General features: G+C 45.9%; 1 long non-coding RNA gene across 1 annotated transcript; it reads left to right on the forward strand.

Moving 5' to 3' along the window:
* The first annotated feature begins 917 nt into the window (after positions 1-917).
* On the forward strand, positions 918-15,837 carry LOC117508041. The gene is made up of 3 exons (XR_004559962.1): positions 918-927; positions 4,626-4,629; positions 15,693-15,837. It is a non-coding gene; the product is annotated as an uncharacterized LOC117508041 (long non-coding RNA).
* Positions 15,838-17,515: the final 1,678 nt, after the last annotated feature.

Below are 17,515 nucleotides of genomic sequence, written 5' to 3' on the forward strand. Positions count from 1 at the left end.
GATTGCCACCAGTACGAGGTGCAGGTGTAGGTCGCGATTGTGGTGGTGGAGGTGGTGGACCTCTCGGCCGAGAGCTCCATTGTCCAGCTGGAGGCCTTTGATTATTCCTCTGTGGTGTTTGATGCAGCTGAGGAGGTGGTGGTTTAGGCACTGAATTTCTTTTCTCTACTCCCACCGGTTTTTGTCCTGATCTCGGTGTGCTCTCCTTCTTTCTCTTTTCCTCATAGAACTGCTGCTCCAGATCCCAGCTCTTCACCACCGCGTCCATTTGTGGGACTGTAGTGCCGTCTATGGGCATTTTCACTTCCCTTAGTGACCTCTCTCAGTGCCCTAACATAGCATTGTGGCAAAATCGTCTGTTTTAGCCCATGCCACACTTGAACTAATGTTTGACCTTTGTCTAGTCCAGCTTTAGCTCGAGCAATATGGGAATCTTCATCATTGGGATCTTCCAACACTAACCTGGCATAATGGTTTCGTGCTGGTTCACCCCGACTGATGGGTTGACTGGTAACTTGGGCCAGCCACATAGATTTACCCTCTTCGCTGTTAGAAGCTGTGTCAATAAGGGGCCACACTTCTTTCAAATAGTCCTTTAGGTCCTCATTTGGTTCTTTCTCACCAGCATCTTTAATTTCTTGAATTCCCCGGAATTCCCTGCCGTCTGCTTGAATTTCAGCTTGAATTGCTGGCAGACTTTGCTCTCTAGATCCAGCAGGAAAGTCCTGATTTGGGAGGCTCGCTTGTAATTCTGACGATGGTGGAATTGTTTCTCCCTCATCATCCAGATTTTCTTCATTAATTTCTCTCAACACTTGCCGTGACCAGCGTAAAGCTGCTGTTTTTAGTTTTCTCAACATCACATCATGGGCAACGCCTAAATAGGCGACTCTGAAGTTATTTGTTAACTCTTTACAGGCAGTCAGTGTAGGATAGAAGGGCCACATTAGTATATTAGCCCATTCTCCAACAGTTGCTGTTACCTCGAGAGTTTTCTTTTCATCTTGTCGCTCAATCCACTCTTCTGGGATGTTATACCCAGTTTGTCCAACTTCTGGAGCATAGGTTTGTCGCTTATCTCGGGTCTCCACTGGGTTGACCCTGACATCTCTTGGAATTCTCTCTGATGCTACACGCACATTATACACCCCAACTTCTTTCTTTCATCCTCTGTAGCGTCCAGTTCGTAGTTCTGGGCGTGAGACTTCTCTCTCCCCTACCACAGATAGCGGTTCATCCTCTTCCGAGTCTTGTGGATTGATCTCCTCTTCAGACTCTCTTTCCTGGTCCTCATCCATATCAGATTCATGGGAAGGACGTGGGTCTTGTGGTTGTGGGTCCCTGTTTTGTTCTGACCTTCGGGGTGACCCGGTTACTTCGGTATTTCCGACAGGTAGAGGAATGAGTATAGGATCCTCTTCTCCATTATCCGGTGGAGGAGCCTGGAAAGGCTCTCTCATCCGAGATTGGGAGCTTGTGGGGTGTATGATAGTCTGGAGCCCACTTGTAACTTGTTTTAATGTTGGTCGTGGGGTTTTAATCCTTAATTGCTGCACTCCCACAGCATGAACTGATCTTTTATCACTGGTCGCCGTGGGGATGGACTGCATCACTAGCGGGGGACTAGTTGCCACTCCACTAGCTCCAACTGCACCCTTCCTTGGACCTGCTCTATTTGGTCCTAGGTTCACCGCTTCAAGTGCCCTTCTCACTTGATCTTGCTCCTGCTCATTGCTAGTGACCACCACAATTTCTCTCATTGATCCCCATACTCCTGGGGTACGCATGTGTAGGTTCACGGCTGCCATGGCAACCTTTTCTGCCTCTTCCCATGTCATATGTCCAGATCGTAATCCGTCCACACATATCACCACCCGCCGATGCTGGCGTTCTTTAGCCAGATCAATAGCTGTTCCCAGAGTTTTCAGCATTTCCTCCATGTATTCGATTGAATTTTCTCTCCCTGGGTAGCTTTCAAAGGGCACATGTATGAGTGCATGATAAGCCATTCGTGGTGCGCTTGTTATCACCAACGATTTTCCGTCCAGACCTCTCCCTTTTATACTCTTAAGCTCTTCTTGGTATTCTCTGCCTGCCCGCTCCTTGAGCTTTGCTCGGAATTTTCAGTTGGCAATTTTCAGTCTGGGGTTTGTGAAGACAATGAGACTATCTCCATCTATATCCCAAGGACTGCCAAAATAATGATATGCCCGTCTTCCATCTTGGGCCACCATTTTTTTAGTTCCTTCGGGCATAGGGTCCAATTCCTCCATGTAGTCAGATTCAGTGTATACATGGTGGGTTTTTGCTTTAGATTTTCTAAAGATCTCCTGTGAACGCCCTTCCTCTTTAATATGGTAACTCGGTCCGGCAACACATTCTTCAGCTTTAAGCTGTCCCAAGCTTCTGGGCCCACATTCCAGAGATTGATGGAATGTCTGTCCAGACACTCCCTGAAGGCTTCTTCGCCTTTTATCCTGCTCAACCAGGCATTCTGTCTGTTTTCTAACTGTTGAGGTTGTTCCTCTTACACTGCCCAAGGGCAATTTTGGCCACTCTGGGTCAAAGCTTGTGTGGAGCTGGTCCGGGCTTTTATATTCTTGACCATTTCCCCCAGGATTAGGACCTCCCGGGGATATCAATTCATCTCCACTTCCCTCTGGCTTGTGTTCCTCATCACTTTGTTCGGACTCGACCTGGGAGTCTATCTTGCCCTCGTCTTCATTGTCGAGGATCTGACTTCCACTCATATCTTCCATTATAGGATATTGTTCCTTAAGCATTCTTCCTAACCCTTTTAGCCGTTCTGCCATGGACTTAAACTCAGCATATACGGACGCTAATTTTGCTTTAACATCAACCAGGACTGTCTCTACTCCCAACAACCCAGCTGTCATTTTTACTACGGAGTCATAACTTTTCTCGGGGCTTATTAAGGTGGTGATTTGTCCTCTTTTCCACTCTTCTCCGAGAAGTTTGCACCACCATTCAAGCCACTCTCTGGTCCCCATCTTGTCCTTTGGGACTGGTGGGCTCCCCAAAATGGCCAAGATGTGCCCTTCCTTATGCTTACCTGGATAATATATCCCTAATGTGTGTATAGTTCCTGCCATATCTTCTTTGAAACATTCTTCATAAGTTTCCACACTTTGATCTATGACATATTTTTGAACTGTTTCTGCCCAAGTATCATATCCTCGTCCATACAATACCACTCTGTGTGAAATCCACTTCTTTTCCCCCTTCATGTTCTGATTCAGGGTTTGCTACGGGTCCTGGCTCTCCTTCAGCCATATTTTCAATGCTTATTTTTAATACTAAACTTACTGTTTCGTAATGATTGTCCTCCCGTTATTCTCTTGGTTGCTGAGATTGTTGATTCCACCACTGTCGTCTCCTTGACTTCAGCTATGGTCCTTGTCGTCTCGAGTCGTCTGCCTCTCAAAGCCTCTCTTGGCGCCTTGAGTCAGGGATGAGTGACAGACTACTTGGCTATTCAGCGCTAATTCCAGAGGTTAACTCCAAATCAGCTGCTCCTTCTCCCGCTTCTCCCCTCAGGAACCTCACGGGTTGATGATCCTATTCTCTCTTGTAGATCACCATTTTGCATGGTATACTCTCATACCTGCTTTCTTGACGATCCGATCCAGCAGGCTCCCTCGCCTGCTTCCCTTCCTCATCATTTTGTGATGATCCAGCAGGCTATCCCCATCTGCTTCTCGTCCCAGTCCAGACGATCCAGCAGTGACACGTCTGCTTCTCGTCCTTGATCCCAGCTCCCTGGGATACTTACTCCTGTTGTCTTTACTTCGTCCTTCTGGTGGTCGCCTCCAAATTTTCACACCTCTGGAGGACAGATATGTTTCAAGCCGTACTGGACCTATACAGGCCATCAGCCGACACTCTCCACAACACTGTCTCCTTTGGTGATCTATTCAGAGGCTTTCCATCTACCCAATGGCAAAGACTCTCCTTTGGCCAGGATTCTTCCTCAGACCCGACTACACTTTGAGTAGTAGTAGTAGAGTAGAGGCTCTTGCTTGCCTCTACTGGTGGTTGGCTCTCACTGCGGTATTGTATCACTTCCTGTTCCGGAGCACAGCGGTGTTTTTCTGTATCTGTTAGCTGTTTAATCTGCGCAGTTAGATTGATCTAGTTATCTAGATTACGATTTGTTTCCCAGTGTAATCTTTACGTGCCTTAACTAAAGCACTCCTTCTGCTGAATCACCTCTAAATTATTTACACATTATTCACTTTGCGTGTTTTTAGGAATCCGCTAGCTTAGCGTAGCTACTAGCTCTTAGCCGATTTAGCATGGCGGCTTCTCCCGTCTCTCCTGCACTTTTCTGCTCTGGGTGTGAAATGTTTAGTTATTCCTCGGCCTCCTTTAGCAGTAACGGTACTTGTAATAAGTGTAGCTTATTCGTAGCTTTGGAGGCCAGGCTGGGCGAATTGGAGACTCAGCTCCGCACCGTGGAAAATTCTACAGCTAGCCAGGCCCCTGTAGTCGGTGCGGACCAAGGTAGCTTAGCCGCCGTTAGTTACCCCCTGGCAGATCCCGAGCAGCTGGGAAAGCAGGCTGACTGGGTGACTGTGAGGAGGAAGCGTAGCCCTAAACAGAAGCCCCGTGTACACCGCCAACCTGTTCACATCTCTAACCGTTTTTCCCCACTCGACGACACACCCGCCGAGGATCAAACTCTGGTTATTGGCGACTCTGTTTTGCGAAATGTGAAGTTAGCGACACCAGCAACCATAGTCAATTGTCTTCCGGGGGCCAGAGCAGGCGACATTGAAGGAAATTTGAAACTGCTGGCTAAGGCTAAGCGTAAATTTGGTAAGATTGTAATTCACGTCGGCAGTAATGACACCCGGTTACGCCAATCGGAGGTCACTAAAATTAACATTAAATCGGTGTGTAACTTTGCAAAAACAATGTCGGACTCTGTAGTTTTCTCTGGGCCCCTCCCCAATCGGACCGGGAGTGACATGTTTAGCCGCATGTTCTCCTTGAATTGCTGGCTGTCTGAGTGGTGTCCAAAAAATGAGGTGGGCTTCATAGATAATTGGCAAAGCTTCTGGGGAAAACCTGGTCTTGTTAGGAGAGACGGCATCCATCCCACTTTGGATGGAGCAGCTCTCATTTCTAGAAATCTGGCCAATTTTCTTAAATCCTCCAAACCGTGACTATCCAGGGTTGGGACCAGGAAGCAGAGTTGTAGTCTTACACACCTCTCTGCAGCTTCTCTCCCCCTGCCATCCCCTCATTACCCCATCACCGTAGAGACGGTGCCTGCTCCCAGACTACCAATAACCAGCAAAAATCTATTTAAGCATAAAAATTCAAAAAGAAAAAATAATATAGCACCTTCAACTGCACCACAGACTAAAACAGTTAAATGTGGTCTATTAAACATTAGGTCTCTCTCTTCTAAGTCCCTGTTGGTGTTATGCGTCGACGCGGGTTGAGGAGCGGACCTGCGTCTGACAGAACCCAGCGGTAAAAATAACCAGAAGGCGGTTCCCAACATAAACAATTTATTTTTCACCTGTGCTTACAAATGTAAAACATAAAAGCGTCCCTCTGGTGGAGTGATAAGTGGCACGTTCACCAGCGCCCGCAAAGATTAAAGCCCGGCGCTCCTGGACTCACTACCACCGCCAAACACCCCCCAGGTGGACACGAACCGATTCTCTGTGGAGCAAAGAGAAGGTGAGGTGAGTCAGCAGATACAACTCTATCTTTCGCATAACACACGCTATCAGCAACACACTCAGGTCAATGTTTCTTTTTAACTTTATGCAAATGAGCAGCCTCTCACAACAGGTGGAGGATCACTTATCCTGCACACCACCGCAGTGAGAAGCAAGCTGCACAATTCTCATCACAATTCAAGTATACTGTGTAACAAAACACCAAGTTACTATCAACAATTAGTCAAACACTTAATCACCTTTGATGTGTGCTGACAGCATGTGTCCTCACCCTTCCTTGCTTCACGGGCTCGATGTGTCAAACCCAGGCGCGGTCCTCAGCGTCTCACAAACGAACATCACAAGGTCGAGTTCCTGGCAGTTCTGCTTGAATCACACATGCCTTAAATGCAGAACGCCATCCAATTATCTGCTTCAGCTGAAAGTCTTTAAGGTTGCATGTGAGCACCAGTCACAGGTGCTTCACATGATGTTGATGAGGGTGAGGACTCTTCAGCCAGCACCTTCTCCACAGACAAAACATGCCACCTGAAGAGCAAAGAAAAGAAAAGAACACCAAAACATCCAGCCACACCCCCCAACACACAACAGTACCCCCCATCAACGGGAAGCCTCCCGGCAACCGAACAGACCAGGCCCGAGAACAGCACCTCCCTCCGGGGTCCACGTCAGGAAGCAGACAGCACCACGCTCCTAAGGTCCACCACAGACAGCAGGACAGGCACCGCAGCTGGAAGGCTGGCTGGAATCAACAAAAGCCCCAAAACATTCCCCAGTACAATTCAACACAGAAAAAAACATAAAACCCACCCAAAACCTCCCCAGGGGACCGTCCCATCAAACCCTGGGAAGAAAAGAAAAACTCCCAAACGCAAAAACCCAACACAGCCCCACAAACACAATACAAACGTAAATGCATAAAAGAAAAATAACAAACAACCCCCCCCAGAATGACCTGCAGAGCCCAACCCCCCCCCCCCCCCCCAGAAGGCCTTCATCGCCAGTTCCAGGAGGAACAGCCAGAACCAAAATCCCACAAAGGTCCCCAGGTGTACATGGAGCAAACGGCGCCCCCCAGAGGACCGTACCATCAACCCCAGGAGGTACCCTCCCCACAACCCCGGAACCCCAGACCCGGTCACATTTGGCTAGTTGGCCCCAAGCCAATTCCCCCCCAGAGGACCGTCCCATCAACCCTGGAGGTGGAACCCGGAAGGAAACAGAACAAAATCAAAAATCAACCCCCGGAGGACTACCAAAAACAACCCCGGGGGGATATAAACGACCGTAAACCCTGTTACCCTCCCCGGCACCCCGAAAGACCCCGGGTCCCTCCCAGAGCCCCTCGGCGGCTCAACTTTGGCGAACGGCTCAAAACATTAAGCCGGAGAAGGGAACAGGAAAAAACTAACCCAGCTCCAACCCCAAGGCGCAGCAGAGAACCAGAAATACGTCCGGTGCCCCAACTCGACCATACCCCAGCCTCTCGGGAGGGGTGGAACTACCGAAATGGCGAACGGCAACAGATCGGCCCACCCCTCCGACTGAGGTAAGTCTCCGCTGCACCACACCCCGGCAACACCAATGACGAACGGTTCAAAGGCTCACCGAGGCTGGAGTGGAACCGGGCCCTAACCAAACCAAGAAAAACGCCTCTAACACCCCGCCCCCCTAGGTGCAGAGGTCTTCTGAGAATGCTCAGCGTGACCAACCTGCACCACCCCACAACCCACGACACAAACGGTCTTGGGGCAAGTGAGGTTGGGCTTAGGGATGTAGAGAAATAAAAAAAACAACAAAATAAAACGACCCAACAACCCAAACAGAAAATACCTAAAAACACATAAAAAATTAACAATTAAGTGAGCCCAGGCGGACTTCTAACCGCCTAACAATCACTCCACCAGATACGCCTCTGACTCCCCATACAATTATAACCCCTATTTAAAGAAAACAAAACATTTACTCATGCTAGATTTTTTTTTATGTGTGTTATTTTGCCTGTCCCAGAACACTTGGAGATACGTCACCATTATTTCTCTTGACGCTTACATGTCGGGGCAATACAGTAATCTCTGCTCGTCCGAGCTGCATGGGCTCGTCAACAGGAGGAGCCTAAGGTCCTGTCGGAGGAGCTTCAGTGGGGCGAAGAAGAGGCGGCCCAAATCTGTGTCGGGGAAAGCCCTGAGACGAAAAAACCCGCTCTGATGGCCGCCCTCTCTCGCGTCCACGCTCCTTCATCCGATCATCTAGACGAATCACCAACGATATTAGCTCATCTAAATCGTTTGGCTCCTGGACCCACTACCACCGCCAAACACTCCCCAGGTGGACACGACAAACTGACTCTCTGTGAAGCAAAGAAGAGGTGAGGTAAGTCAGCAGTTACAACAATATCTTTCAAAAGACACACGCTATCAGCAACACATTCAGGTCTGTATCTTTTTAACTTTATGCAAATGAGCAGCTTCTCACAACAGGTGGAGGATCACTTATCCGCATGCCACAGCAGTGAGAAGCAAGCTGCACAATTCTCATCACAATTCAAGTATACTGTGTAACAAAACACCAAGTTACTATCAACAATTAGTCAAACACTTAGTCACCTTTAATGTGTGCTGACAGCATGTGTCCTCACCCTTCCTTGCTTCACGGGCTCGATGTGTCAAACCCAGGCGCGGTCCTCAGCGTCTCACAAACGAACATCACAAGGTCGAGTTCCCGGCAGTTCTGCTTGAATCACACATGCCTTAAATGCAGAACGCCATCCAATTATCTGCTTCAGCTGAAAGTCTTTAAGGTTGCATGTGAGCACCAGTCACAGGTGCTTCACATGATGTTGATGAGGGTGAGGACTCTTCAGCCAGCACCTTCTCCACAGACAAAACAGTTTCCATACCACCTGAAGAGCAAAGAAAAGAAAAGAACACCAAAACATCCAGCCACACCCCTCAACACACAACATATTGTTTGCAGTGAAAAACCTCCACATCTTGGTTTTTAGTGTCCGATTAAAGCGTTCGACGACTGAGGCCTTCAGATCGCTGGCAGTTGAATGAGTTTTTGATGAGGGCTGAAAAAACCTTGTTGAAAAATTCTTTTGCAGCATCAGTCTGCAACATCTGTGGGACTCCGCTTTCTTGGAAAATGCTGGCGAAAGCGTTTGAGACCTCACGACCTGTTTTCATTTTGAGAAACATTGCATATGCTTTTTTTGAAAATAGGTCTATGACTGTTAAGAGATACTTAAAGTTGTCGTTACGAGCTGATAAAGCCTGCATATTGCAGAGATCAGCCTAAAATTCATCGTTGCAGGTTTATGTAAAGTGCAAGCATCTTCCCCGGACAAGAAATACTCCACATCTTTCCTGGAGGGTTTAACCCCGGATTCGGCTTTGATAGGCTTCTGTAAGCATTCCACACCACCGAAGCTTCCAGGATTTGAAGGGTCATAATACACATTTCTCATCAATCTTTCTTCAGCCATCATGTAAGGGATCAAGTATATGAATGACGAAAAAACACGCAATCCTAGTTTATATATATATATATATACACTCAACAACTACGCTTCCTCATCACAGTCACCCAGTCGGCCTGCTTTCCCGGCTGCTCGGGATCTGCCGGAGGGGAACTAACGGCGGCTAAGCTACCTTGGTCCGCACCGACTACAGGGGCCTGGCTAGCTGTAGGATTTTCCAAGGTGTGGAGCCGAGTCTCCAGTTCGCCCAGCCTGGCCTCTAAAGCTACGAATAAGCTACACTTATGACAAGTACCATTACTGCTAAAGGAGGCCGAGGAATAACTAAACATTTCACACCCAGAGCAGAAAAGTGTGGGAGAGACAGGAGAAGCCGCCATGCTAAACTGGCTAAGAGCTAGTAGCTGCGCTAAGCTAGCGGATTCCTAAAAACACACGAAGTGAATAATGTGTAAATACACTCAACAAAAATATAAATGCAACACTTTTGGTTTTGCTCCCATTTTGTATGAGATGAACTCAAAGATCTAAAACTTTTTCCACATACACAATATCACCATTTCCCTCAAATATTATTCACAAACCAGTCTAAATCTGTGATAGTGAGCACTTCTCCTTTGCTGAGATAATCCATCCCACCCCACAGGTGTGCCTTATCAAGATGCTGATTAGACACCATGATTAGTGCACAGGTGTGCCTTAGACTGCCCACAATAAAAGGCCACTCTGAAAGGTGCAGTTTTGTTTTATTGGGGGGGGGGGATACCAGTCAGTATCTGGTGTGACCACCATTTGCCTCATGCAGTGCAACACATCTCCTTCACATAGAGTTGATCAGGTTGTCATTTGTGGCCTGTGGAATGTTGGTCCACTCCTCTTCAATGGCTGTGTGAAGTTGCTGGATATTGGCAGGAACTGGTACACGCTGTCGTATACGCCGGTCCAGAGCATCCCAAACATGCTCAATGGGTGACATGTCCGGTGAGTATGCCGGCCATTTCAGCTTCCAAGAATTGTGTACAGATCCTTGCAACATGGGGCCGTGCATTATCCTGCTGCAACATGAGGTGATGTTCTTGGATGTATGGCACAACAATGGGCCCCAGGATCTCGTCACGGTATCTCTGTGCATTCAAAATGCCATCAATAAAATGCACCTGTGTTCTTCGTCCATAACAGACGCCTGCCCATACCATAACCCCACCGCCACCATGGGCCACTCGATCCACAACATTGACATCAGAAAACCGCTCACCCACACGATGCCACACACGCTGTCTGCCATCTGCCCTGGACAGTGTGAACCGGGATTCATCCGTGAAGAGAACACCTCTCCAACGTGCCAAACGCCAGCAAATGTGAGCATTTGCCCACTCAAGTCGGTTACGACGATGAACTGGAATCAGGTCGAGACCCCGATGAGGACGACGAGCATGCAGATGAGCTTCCTTGAGACAGTTTCTGACAGTTTGTGCAGAAATTCTTTGGTTATGCAAACCGATTGTTTCAGCAGCTGTCCGAGTGGCTGGTCTCAGACGATCTTGGAGGTGAACATGCTGGATGTGGAGGTCCTGGGCTGGTGTGGTTACACGTGGTCTGCGGTTGTGAGGCTGGTTGGATGTACTGCCAAATTCTCTGAAACGCCTTTGGAGACGGCTTATGGTAGAGAAATGAACATTCAATACACGAGCAACAGCTCTGGTTGACATTCCTGCTGTCAGCATGCCAATTGCACGCTCCCTCAAATCTTGCGACATCTGTGGCATTGTGCTGTGTGATAAAACTGCACCTTTCAGAGTGGCCTTTTATTGTGGACAGTCTAAGGCACACCTGTGCACTAATCATGGTGTCTAATCAGCATCTTGATATGGCACACCTGTGAGGTGGGATGGATTATCTCAGCAAAGGAGAAGTGCTCACTATCACAGATTTAGACTGGTTTGTGAACAATATTTGAGGGAAATGGTGATATTGTGTATGTGGAAAAAGTTTTAGATCTTTGAGATTATCTCATACAAAATGGGAGCAAAACCAAAAGTGTGCGTTTATATATTTTTGTTGAGTATATATATATATATATATAATTTTATTACACAGACACACAAACACACGCAACTTAAAAAACAGAAAATTATTGTTTTACACATTGTTTTATCATTCATTAAAAAAACAGAAAAAGAAGTTACTATTTAATCATCTGCAGGGTTCAGTGTAAAACATCCCCGCCATTATTCAGACAAACCGCTGTATTAAGTTTCTGTAGGACGGTCAGGACTTCAGATCTCTCCAGGAGTTGTTGTCTTACACTGTGACAAAGGGCATCCATGATAAATGTGTACAGTGTAAAGAGGTGGTAGGGATTAAATTGAGGAAAATTGTCAGTAACTATAACGGTAATCCTGCGTAAGACAATGTAGGCAGAGTTATCCACTATTTGCGAAACGGTTCCTACCAAAACTCTGGAGTGGCCTGATTGTTAACAGAGTCCAGCACCCTTTCCAATACAGAAGACATTGTGATATTGTTCAGCCTGTGTGTGACAGCCTGATTTAAAAGATGCGACAGTTCACGAATGACATAACGATCCCTTACACCTCCACACAGATTAATCAGATAATTTCCCATGATAAATTGAATGTTGACACAGATATATATATATATACGAGGTCTATTAGACAATAAACCGACCCTTTTATTTATTTTTTTAACTATATGGATTTGAATGACGTGCGATTACACCAATCATGCTTGAACCCTTGTGCACATGCGTGAGTTTTTTCACGCGTGTCGGTGACGTCATTTCCCTGTGGGCAGGCCTTGAGTGAGATGTGGTCCCGCCCTGTCGGCTGAATTCCTTTGTTTCACACGCTGCTCGAGATGGCGCGCGTTGCTTTATCAAAATTTTTTCTGGACCTGTGAGGAATATCCGAGTGGACACTATTCGAGAAATTAAGATGGTTTTCGGTGAAAGGTTTAACGGCTGATGAGAGATTATGGGGTGTTTCTGTCAGTGTAAGGACTTCCCACAGAGCGGGAAGTCCTGCAGCGCTTCCAGGCGCCGTCGTCGGCCTGTTTCGACATGAAAACATCCTAATTTAAGGCTTAATTCACCCAGGACGTCGTGAGAGAACAGAAAAGATTCAGAAGAGGCCGACATGAGGATTTTATGCGGACATTCCACTGTTTAAGGACATTTTTTAATGAAAGACGTGCGCGCAAAACGACTTGGCGAATCTGTGTGCGCTGCGACAGGAAAAACACCTCCGTGTTGAAAACCATTTGTAAAATTCAGGCGGCTTTTGATGGCTTTCAACAAGTGAGTAACTGAGAAATTGTTTAACAGCTTGGGCATGTTCCAACTTGCCCGTTAAGGTTTCCAACGGAGGTGTTTTTCCTGTCGCGACCCCCCGCGGTCAGGTCCGGCCCGACATGCGACTCTGCCCGCATGTTCTTTCATTACAAAATGTCCGTTAACAATGGAATGTCCAAATAAACTCCTCATGCCGACTTCTTCTGAAAGTTCTCTGTTCTCTGACGACTTACTGGGTCAACAGAGCCTGAAATGTGGAAGTTTTCAACTTGAAACGGTGAGACGCTGCCGCCTCAAAGCGCAGATCGCCGTCAGGCACCGTGGGCCGTCCTTAAAGCGACACTACCAGACCAAAATCTCTCATCAGCCGTTAAAATTTTTACCGAAAACCAGCTGAATTTATCGAATGGTGTCCACTCAGTTGTGCCTTACAGTTTTGAAAAAAATTTTGATCAAACAAAGCAGCAGTCTCTGAGCCATTCCTAAACAACGAAAAAAAACGACGAGAGGGTGGGCCACTCCTCACTCAAAGACTGCCCACAGGCGAATGATGTAACCGACAGGCGTGAAAAAACTCTCGCATGCCCACGAGGGTTCAAGCATGTCTGATGTAATCACACGTGATTCAAATCCATATGGTTTTTGAAAAAAATAATAAGGTCGGATACTTGTCTAATAGACCTCGTATATATATATATATATATATATATATATATATATATATATATATATCCTGGCGCGCTGATGAATATATATACTCGGGCGGGGTGGGAGTGGCCAGATTCCCCTTAACAAAAGAAAGGGGTCAGGTTCCTTCTGACTCCGATAATGTCTTTATATTCCAGTCAGCGCCTAAAAAGCCTCCTGATTCTATCCCCATATGCCGAAAACATTTTTTTCCACGTCGGTACCGGGGCTTCTGCGACGGCCCGCTGATTGATGGATGCATTCCAAGGTCATCCTGGCCATAGTGGGTATCCCAGCAGGATATCTATCAAAGGTCACTTTACACAGAGAGCTGGCATAACCGGTCTATGTAATCTGAAAATGTTTTTTCTTCTCAGCATGGATTGTCTGAGGATCCGCTAAAACATCCCCTCTCAAATAAGCAGCGACCACGGTGCACATAATGCTCCAGTCATATGGTGTTGGGCTTGAACAACAAACCGGAGGGTAACATGTAAAAACTCAGGGTTGGTTTATACGCTTCGAAAATATACCCCAGACAGCCTCCTGACTCAAAATTCACTACCCCAGCCAGGTGGTCGAGCGGTAGAGGCAGTTTTACACGATTTATGTATAATTTTACCTTCTTAGGCTCTGCCCCATCGTTAGAGACCATTGTAATATTTACCAGAGTTTTGGCTGTGCAGCACAAAGTTAAAACACGTCGGGCCATTGCGGTTTGAAAACCCAGATATTCCACTGCACCACCTTTAAAGGGAGACGCACACACACACGTGCACGTGCACACAGCACCTGCAATGAGCGTTTCTGAACCGTTTTTTAAAGTGTTAATCCCACGGGGCTCCAAGACTAAACAATTGTTTAATGAATTAAATAATTACATTTCATAAAGAATTAAAATCATTGTATTTTATAAATATTTATTTTATATATAATATTATAGCATCAGACACTCATGGAAGGGGTGAATCCCAGTCGATGCAAATTGGGCAGACATGCCCATACATGCACAGACTAGCATTCAATGCAAATTAGGCTGATATGACACCCCTGTGTGAACTAATTATGGATGGGCGGGACTCCAGAGGCGGGCTCACGCTGATTGGCTGTGGCACATCATAGGGGCGGGATTAGGGAGGGGTTAGGTATTGGCTGTGACAAGTCATGTGGTGGGATTAGGGAGGGGTTGGGGCGGGGCGGGATTAGAGAGGGGTTAGGGATTGGCTGTGACAACTCGTGGCGGGATTAGGTAGGGGTTGGGGCGGTGCTTAGTGACGTAGTCGATTCTGATTGGCTGTGACGTCATCCATCAAACTTTTGACAGGAGGTGGGGTAGTATTATCTCTGCTGTGACATTGCTGAATGTAAATATATCATTGACTACAATAATGTTTTGCTAAATACATTTACAGTCCACATTTCCAGTTACCTACCTGCCCTGGATGCTGTGTCCTCAGTTATTTTATGTTGGTGGATACATTGCTACTTGCTGTGTGTCTGATCTGAACACACTGTTTGGTTTGGATCACAGGATAACTCATTTTGAGGTGATAGTTTGATTTTGCTAGAAGAGTCTGGGGGTTTGTGAATGTAGTTTGAAGTACTTGGATTTGTGTTGAAGGTTTTGAGAAACTGGGTGGAGAAATGTGTCAAGAAATGTGTTTTAGCAATTGGGAAAAACTGTATTAGGCAAATTGTATTCATGAGGATTAATTTTATTGTTGAACAAATACAGTTCACACAGTCAATCCAAAATGTTAATAATCCTCAAACCTGAATGTTTAACAAAAGAAAATAAATAATTCAGGTGGGAGCATTTTAGTTTTTTCAATTTCACTGCACACTTTAAGTAATTCTGCACAGTAATAGTTGCTTATTAATGGTATAGAAATAATGAATGTTTATGAGTTCAGTGGTACAAATATTTTATGAGGTGAAAGCTGGAACAAACCAGCAGGACTGCATTGGCTTCTGCCTTTCCTTTGGACCACAGTGACAGTGTGGAGAGGGGGGACCTGCTGCATGGACAACAGGCTTTGTAGCTCCACTGGAGAGGACAGTCCAGCATCATCGCAAGATGCCAGCACAACACGAAATGGCAGTTGTAAGCTCATATGTTTGGCAAAGGAAACAAGTGCGAGGGGTCACTTCTGATGTGTGAGAGATCATCACATCTCAGTAGACAGTTACTACCCACTTCAAGCTGGGCAGCCCCCAGACAGTAAGGTGCTGTCTCACCATGGCCTGCTTGCTCCTCTGGGTGCGTGAAGCTTAAAGTAAACCACGAAAGGCAGGCCACAAATTCTGCACCAGGCAACAAGGACAAAAGAAGAAAGAAGACTCCAGCTCTTCATTTTGCAAGCTGGAAGGTCAGGACCAGGAGCCCTGGCCTCTCTGCTGATCTGCACCAAATTGACGATGCCCGGAAAACTGCCGTCATTGACAGGGAACTCTCACGACTAAATGTTGACATTGCCTGCCTCTGGCTGGCAGACAGCAGTAACAGCAAGGAAGCAACTTACACCTTCTTTTGGCAAGGGAAGTCCTTGGACAAATCCCATCAGCACGGTGTTGGCTTTGGTGTGAAGAACACCCTGGTTGTGTGCATTGAGCCACCGTCAACTGGCAGCAAAAGAATCCTTGCCCTCTGGCTTTCAACATCTTCAGGTGCAGGCACCATTGTCACAGCATATGCTCCAACCCTCTACTCCAACCTAGAGGAAAAAAGGACCAGTTCTATAAGTCCCTAGACAAAGTGATATCTGGGATTCCCAGCACAAAAGGCCTACTCAGAGACTTCAACACTAGAGTAGGTGCTGATCACAAGGCTTGGCCCACCCTCTAGGTGTCTACGGAAGGAGCAAGCTCAATGACAACGGCCAACGACTGATGGCGCTGTGCTGTTATCATGGCGAATGTGTGACCAACATGTTCTTCAAATGCAGCAGACTGAAAGTATGTTTATGAGAGATTTAACTTCTTGTTATAATGTTCAGACGAGCTGCGCTCTGATGTGATCCACTGACGTCATCACTCGCTCTGTTCACTTCTTTACTCCACTCATATACATTATATGTATACATATAATATTTTATTGGATTTTGTAATACAATTATGCTGTCTGTGGGTAGCATGTTAGGGTGTATTTCACAGGATGGTCCATCTTTGGAAATTTCTGGTTTATTTTCTTTTGCACACTGCCTCGCTTGCAACACAAAGGTGAATTTAATCAAGCAACGTTTCGGCCAGTGGCCATCATCGGGCAAATAATTTCTATGAATGAAAAGCCATCTTAAATAGGGTGTGGCTGGTTACGTCACAGGATGTTGTCATAGAAAAAACATAAAAACCTTTTCAATATACACATCCATGTCCATAAAACTCATGCACTAATGTATACAAAATAGATATATACCTATATACCACAGTGAAATGTATTATATACATAAAAGACATGGATATATAAGACAGCTCAATACACACACACACACACACACACACATATATATATATATATATATATATATATATATATATATATATATATATATATATATATATATATATATATATATATATATAAACACACACACACACACACACACACACACACACACACACACACACACACACACACACATATATAAGCATACCTATAAATAAAGTAGACAGAGGAAATGGAGCATGTACTATAGGACTATACCATAAAAATGTCATATAAAGATGTTTAGAATCAGTTCATCATTAAGCCCCTTAGGTGCCAAAGATTGTAATGTTTCAATCCAGTAGGCCTCTGTTTTTTTCAAAAGTTTATCATGGTCTCCCCCTCTAAGGGGAGGAGGGACCTGTTCAATGCCACAAAAAGAGTCCTTACATTGTGATGTGGGTCATTGAAATGAACAGCTGCTGGATAAGTCCTGTCATTTCTGCGGATTGAGTTTTTGTGTTCACTTATTCTTTGTTTTAATTGTCTTATGATCTTGCCCACATATGCTAAACCACAAGGACAGCGTAAGAGATACATCACGTGTGGATACACAAGTTATTACATTCCAAATGGATATTTTTTTAGCGCTGTGGGGGTGCTGGAAAAATGTAGTTTATTACACTGTGCACAATTCCCACACCGGTAATTTCCATTCGGAATAGGTGCCAGTAAAGTCTGAAAAGATGTGACTTTGGGGGTGACATTGGCATGAACAAGGTAGTCTCTAAGATTCCTACCTCTCCTACTGACAAAAAGGGGAGGGTATCTAAAAATTGTAGAGAGCTCAGGATCAGATGTCAGAATGTGCCAGTGTTTTTTAAAAATAGCCTTGA

Source organism: Thalassophryne amazonica, chromosome 3 (genome assembly GCF_902500255.1).
Source record: "Thalassophryne amazonica chromosome 3, fThaAma1.1, whole genome shotgun sequence".
NCBI lineage: Eukaryota > Metazoa > Chordata > Actinopteri > Batrachoidiformes > Batrachoididae > Thalassophryne > Thalassophryne amazonica.